Source organism: Xenopus tropicalis, chromosome 8, assembly GCF_000004195.4.
Source record: "Xenopus tropicalis strain Nigerian chromosome 8, UCB_Xtro_10.0, whole genome shotgun sequence".
Taxonomy (NCBI): domain Eukaryota; kingdom Metazoa; phylum Chordata; class Amphibia; order Anura; family Pipidae; genus Xenopus; species Xenopus tropicalis.
In genome coordinates, this window is record NC_030684.2 from 57,761,319 (window position 1) to 57,768,086 (window position 6,768).

The following is a 6,768-nucleotide window of genomic DNA, read 5'->3' on the forward strand; positions in this document are numbered from 1 at the left end:
TAATAGTCAGCCCTTTCCGCACAATTACCATGTCTATAGGGCAGTGCTGTCCAACTTATTACATGTAGTGCGTCGATTATTTCTTATTACATGTTTGAGGGCCAGATAAAGTATAAATTAGGATGTCACACAGTAAAGTCTGTGGAGCCTTTAAATAGACTGTGGGCCAAGAAATCCTTTAGAAAGCCACATCCGGCCTGCGGGCATCCAGCTGGACAGCCCTGCTATAGGGAATATAACAGAAAATATGAACATAGGTGCAAGACTTTATGTGGGGTCTCCTTTTCTTGAAAGTTAATGCACTACTTATTACGCTACCAAAAGGGCAGATAGAAAATGTGATATAGGTCCAATACTTTATTATATTGCTTCTAACTTCACCACTCAAGCAAATTTGCCCTTGAACAGCAACCCATTGTTCTCTCTGCAGCTGGCTGAAAAAAAGCTAATTGCTCATTGGTTGCTACAGGTTACTACCAGGTACAATTTGCACATTGTTGGTAAAAGAGCCCCATAAGGGTCCTTAAGGGTCCATTCTTAAGGGCATTTATTACTACATTAATATTACAAATGTTTTCCTGTTTTTCTCCACAAACATACTTCGCAGTGAAGGAAATATAAAACCAAAATGCAGGTAATCACAGTAGGAACAGAATACTCTAGCAACACCCAGGACAATAATGCAAATAATGTACCTTTGTATTTGATGCCAGTTCTGTGCTGCATTTAGTTGAATGATATGATAAATATACTCCCAGCCTAAGGCATACCCGGAAATGCTAAGCTGCTAGCAGGCAGGTATTTAATTGTATTTCAATACACCCACAAGAATATAATTTCTTTTTACAAAGTTTATGTTTGTCCTGTTTCTAGACTTAGAACATTTTGTAGCTGATGAGCTAAATTTATACAAGTACAAGAAAAGTGAGCCTGTTATTTACAAGTGACGCCATAAAAGATCATCAGGTTCAACCACTGCTCACATTGTAGGGATTCATAATTTCCTATGAGTCACTCTTGGAAACAATTTCTGAACCCTTTGTTATCATATGCCTTTGGCAGGAATTTTATAAATTATGTAATAATAATAATAATAAGTGTTACCTGTAATCCAGTGGCAGCCAACCCCTATTTCTTTGTCCCTTCCTGGTATATGGGTTGTACCTTGTTAGTCAGTCAAAAAGTCATAGGGTAAAACTATTGATATGAAACATAACTAAAGTGGTGTAAAGGTGATACCTTTATTGGCTAACCCCAGCAAGCTTTCTGTTCCTTTTTCAAAGGTAATCAGATCTAAAAAAGAAACTGAAATGTTCTGAAAGCTTGCTGTGATTATTATCATAGCCAATAAAGGTATCACCTTTAGACCACTTTTGTAATGTTTCATGTCAGTAGTTTTACCCTTTTATCGCTTTTTGTAATACACCTCCCAACATCCTCCCTCTGCAGGGACCATCTGTGTAGTAATATAAGTCAAGCAGCCAAAAACAAACTCTTAGATACAGTAACAGTATATTCTAATTGAAAATCATTTTGAAAAATGCTGAAGCAAAGAACAATCCCATCCAAATGCATTGTTGTGTTTAGAACACTCTAAGCACATAACACATGACTAATCAAGAACATGCCTTAATAATAAGCGGGGGGGGGGGGCATTTATACACTGAAAACTTTTGCACCTAGATCAGCTAGTTTGATGATGTCTGCAAATGAATGGATCTTTCCCCGATATGCCCACCTCAAGGTGGGCAATATCAGGCTGATCTGATCATTTCGCCAGTGGGATCACAAAGACGGGAATGAAAAAAGCTGATTAGTTGCTATTGGCTACTGGTCAAATGCAAAATTGACGATTTTTTAAAATGAGTCCCATTTGCTTATGTGTCACCCTTTTAAAAAAATATATCCCCATTTGCGCTGACAGATGTAGATATAAAAGAGATGCAATCTCATTTAAAGGGGACATATACCTTCAGTTTTAACTTTGCTCCAAATGATTTTGTATATGTTAAAATAGAAAGCAACATGATAACATGATTACCATACCTTTCAAGTGTATTTTCTGCAAAAAAAACAAAACCTAAAATCTCACCCCTTCATCTGATTTTCTCTGTTTGTCTCTCTCTGATTCCAAGTGCCAGCGGCACTTTCTCTTCTCCTGCCATCAGTTGGTAAGGAGAGGGCAGGCAGATTTGGGAGGGCCTAATATATTAAGTATGTGTAGCGCACTCCCTTTACTCAATGCTGACTAACATGGCTGTCCAATCTCCCGCACACACTGCCTGCCCTGAGGGGGGTCGGCCCACGGGGCGCCAGTTGGACAGCACTGCAACAGACCATGCACCACCTGGTGGCAATTTTTTTCCCATGTGTTAACTGGAAGACATAACATGACAACATGGTAAAGCAACATGACTGCATTTGTAGCAGGTAAGTATTAAAAACAATTCAGTGCATAGTATACATGCCATCAATTAAATCTTGACACAACAAGGCAGATATACAGTAGAAAAAGCACTGAGTAATTATTTATGCCATATCAGAAATAACAAATATTTGCTCTTATATAAACTCTTGTTTAAATAAAATAATGTCTGCAGGGCACCTATATATATTTACACAATATGTGAACGTTTTGATTCTGAGCAACATGGTTGGGTCAATCCAACTGGGCACCCTAGGCAACCTGGTTGGCCACCTTCCCCCTGCATCCTCCCCATCCCTCCCCCCATGTGTGCACAAATTCATGCGCAATGACAAGCGGCAGGGGCAATGACAAGGGAGCACGGACTAGGGGTAGGCAGGAGAGATACCTGCCTGACGCCACCCTATCGTTGCGCCCTCTTCTGCCTACCCCTAGTTCCAGCCCTGCTGAGCAATTGGAATAGGTTGCAGATTAACCTGCAACCTGCAGAGAATCCCATGTTCCCTACAATATTTTTCCAAAGTTCCAAAGCTATTTCTGTAACACTTGCAATCTGCTTCATACACTTCTCAGGGGCAAAGTATGTAGGAAATCTATAGATATAGCTAAATTCAATATACTCTGATTGATTTGATTCAATCCATGGTTCCACTGAACATTATCAATGTGAACGAGGAGCAAGGTGCACTGGACACTACATAGCTGCCCAAGAAGCCCTGCGCTTTACCATTGCCTGGTATATACAGGGCTTCCTTTGCACATTGTGCCCAGGCATTCTCAATTTTTTTTAAGTTAACAGAACCTTGATCTTTCAGCCCGTGATGCAGTCTTTGACAATGAGCAGCATGTATGCTACCTATACTCATTTAAGGCCTTTCTTTTTCCTTCAGTTTTTCTGCATTCTATGTCTTAGTTTTATTTGCAAGATTAACGATGTGAGGAGTTGGCAAGAGAGCATGCTGCTTGGGATTCAATTCAGTATTTCCAAATACCCAATGCTGACCTTCTCCTCTTGGAAACGAAGGCGTGGCTTCCTGTTTTTGGACATTGTGTAAACTTCTCGAAGTAAAATGAAAGAAAAAAGCCCAGATCTGGAATCTGTCCCGTGTGAAGGTCGGAGTGAGAAGCTCAGTGATGTTAAACTTCCTCTAGCTTCATGCTTTATGTCAAGTTTGCTGTAATAACAGAATAGAGCGGTTGCTGGAAGGAAAACATGAAGCACATTTATTTTTACTTTGCCAGAAAAATGATATTTCAGAAAATTGTGAGAGTGAGAATGTTTATGTCTTAAGTAAAAACAAGGATTATGGGATTTGGTGAAAAGCTTTCTTTTTTATGGGAAGGCACTGAGCTACCACTTGAACTATCCTATCCACAAGGATATTCATTTTCCAAACTGAAGTTATAAAGTGATAGTAACTGCTTTGAAAATGTGGAAATGCTGCAATATGGAGAGTGAAGTCATAACTAAATGCCTTGGACTGACTTAAAGATTGCTAATTATGTAATATATTGCTTGTAATTGCAATGTACATACAACCGTGCTCTAATTGCACATGTCTCTGGTGGTTATGTGGACACGATCAAGATAAACTGGGTGGGATATGTGAATGAGGGAATGTTTGGCAATATATGAATAAGAGAAAGGGATGTTGTTGGTAATATAGCAGCATTCTTGTACATTTCTTCACTTAATGTCCAGTTAAGGTATTTTTATAGGGACCCAAGAGGGCATTTTTAGCAAGGGGTTAAATAGAATTGGTCAGAAAAATTAACAGCTGTTTTCATTGGTTAGGGATTCTTAGGGGCATATTTATCAAAGGTTGAACTTTCATCCATTGATACATGTAAATCAAACAATAGAGAGTGGTGAAATTTCCCTCTGGTGCACTGTGGCTTTGATAAATATGCCCCAGAGTGTCTCATGATAGCTATCTGTTTTAGACTCAATAAGAAATCACCTTCCTGTAATTTGGAGCTTTCTGCATAATTGGTTTTCAAATAAGAGATCCTATACCATCACATTAGATAACTGACCCACCTCTATTGTGCATTCCCTTCATTGTTCACACCTCAGGCTCGGACTGTAAGCACATTCATTGTTCACCTGCTTACACCTCAGACAGACTGTATTAGACAGTGCCAGCATTGTGTCATTGTATGTACTGCCTGCCCTATGCTGCCTGTGTGGCACTCACAGGCAACATAGGGCAGGCAGAGCATGGTACACAGAGGCAGCATAGGGCAGGCAGAATATGACACACACAGGCAGGGTAGGGCAGGGAGAGTATGGCACACACAGGTAGGGTAGGGCAGGCAGAGTATGGCACACACAGGCAGCACTCTGCCTGCCCTATGCTGCCTGTGTGTGCCATACTCTGCCTGCCCTACCCTGCCTGTGTGTGCCATACTCTCCCTGCCCTACCCTGCCTGTGTGTGCCATACTCTGCCTGCCCTACCCTGCCTGTGTGTGCCATACTCTGTCTGCCATATGCTGCCTGGGGGAGGAGAACCTGGCAGGGGTTTGTTCTCTGAGTTTTGTTAGCATTTGGAAATAGTCATTATATGATCCCTATGGTGTGTAATTATATACTGGGGGTTGCTGTGCTATCTGCAGGGGAGGAGGAGGCATATGGATTTAAGGGTGTGTCTTAATGTGACATAATATAATACTTTCACATATGAATGGCGATATCCCTACAGTGAGCACCAACCATTTGGGTTTTTGCTGCGCTAACACCAATAATGTGGGTATGGTCTTAAAAGATCTTGTGATACCATGGGTGTTGTTTGACGTGGGTGCAGTTTAAAAAAGGGGAGTGGTCAAAACTGGCTTCCATTATCGACCCTCCACCATGTAGGCCAAAAAAAATAAATAATCTAAAAAGTAATCTAAAGAAATTCTCATCTTAGTAGGTCAGGTCCTGGATGAGAGTGTGGTTGGCTGAAATCTCACACATATGCATAAGCAACAACATACAGATTTTCAGTAGATCATGATGTAAAATACATTTTAGATGTTTTTAAATGGGCATATTGTGTTGCTTCCTGATGTGGCCATTATTGCTTTATATTATTCCTTCAATACAGAGTTACACACTTCTTAATACTGTAAATGTCAAATTTGCACTTACAATTTCCACCAACACTGTACATTGTTACCAGTACTGGAATAATGTTATGGCATCTTTTTGTACATATCATTAGAAAATGTAGGCAGATGCCCAGCTTTCGAGTACCAGACCTTTGGCCGAGATTGGCTGACCAGATTCTTACTTTTAACAACCTGCCACTCTTGAGCTGCTAGACTACTCCTCCTGGCAGCTTTCTGTAACTGGATTGTAACATAACAGGAGGGTTACAATGTAAACTGCTAGGTAAGTGGAACACATTCTTCAATCATTGAAATACCAATAGGTATAATACGACATACTGTAGTTTTTTTATGCCATTTTTTTCCCCAATTAACACAGGCTAACTGCGTTTTTTTCTCTTAACTGGTAAACATAAAATCAGCATTCAAAATTAACACTAATTCAAAAAGTAGCAAAATGTGATCACTTTCCAGCAAATAGTTCTTATAATTTCCATTACACTTCGTGTGCACTAAAGTGATTTCTTAGTGATTCAGTGGCAATGTCAGTGGAGTGTTATTGCCCCATAGACCACCTTGCCCCATAGACCAAAAGCTGTACAAGACAAGTGCATTATAGGGCAATAACGTAATGTTAAAGTAAAAAGTATAAGAATTTAGCTTCAGTCACAGCAGTGTAATTTGGTCGCCCTGGGCTCCCCTGCAGAAAAATCTTTTGAGGGCGCCTGACGAGACCAGTTCCTTCTCCCCTACCCCCACTCCCAGGCCCAACCACAGCGCATCTCACGGCCCCCAACTACGCCACTATATTTAAGGTTGGAAAGGGGCCGGGGAGGTGGGACTAAGGTACAGCAGACCCCATGGTCCGGGACCCCTTGCTGCGGGGTCTGCTGTATATATACTTATGCCACTGTCTATTCAACTTCTAGGGCTACATTCATCAAATCACGAGTTTGAATCCCGAAATGGGTAAAATTCGGATTGGATACGATAATTTCTGATGATCACAAATATCACGAAAATGCTTACGAAAAAATCGAAATAGTCACGATAATATCGTATTGGCGCTCCGAAAGTCACAAAATTTTTGTATCCAAATGATCGTAAACGGCGGGAAAACCTTTCCGACTTTGATCCTTCTGTGTATGATTTTGGAAGTCTCCCATAGGAATCAATGGCACTCTGCAGCTCCAACGTGGCCCAAGGAAAGTCACGATAACGAAGCTTGAATGAATCCGAAACTTTCGTA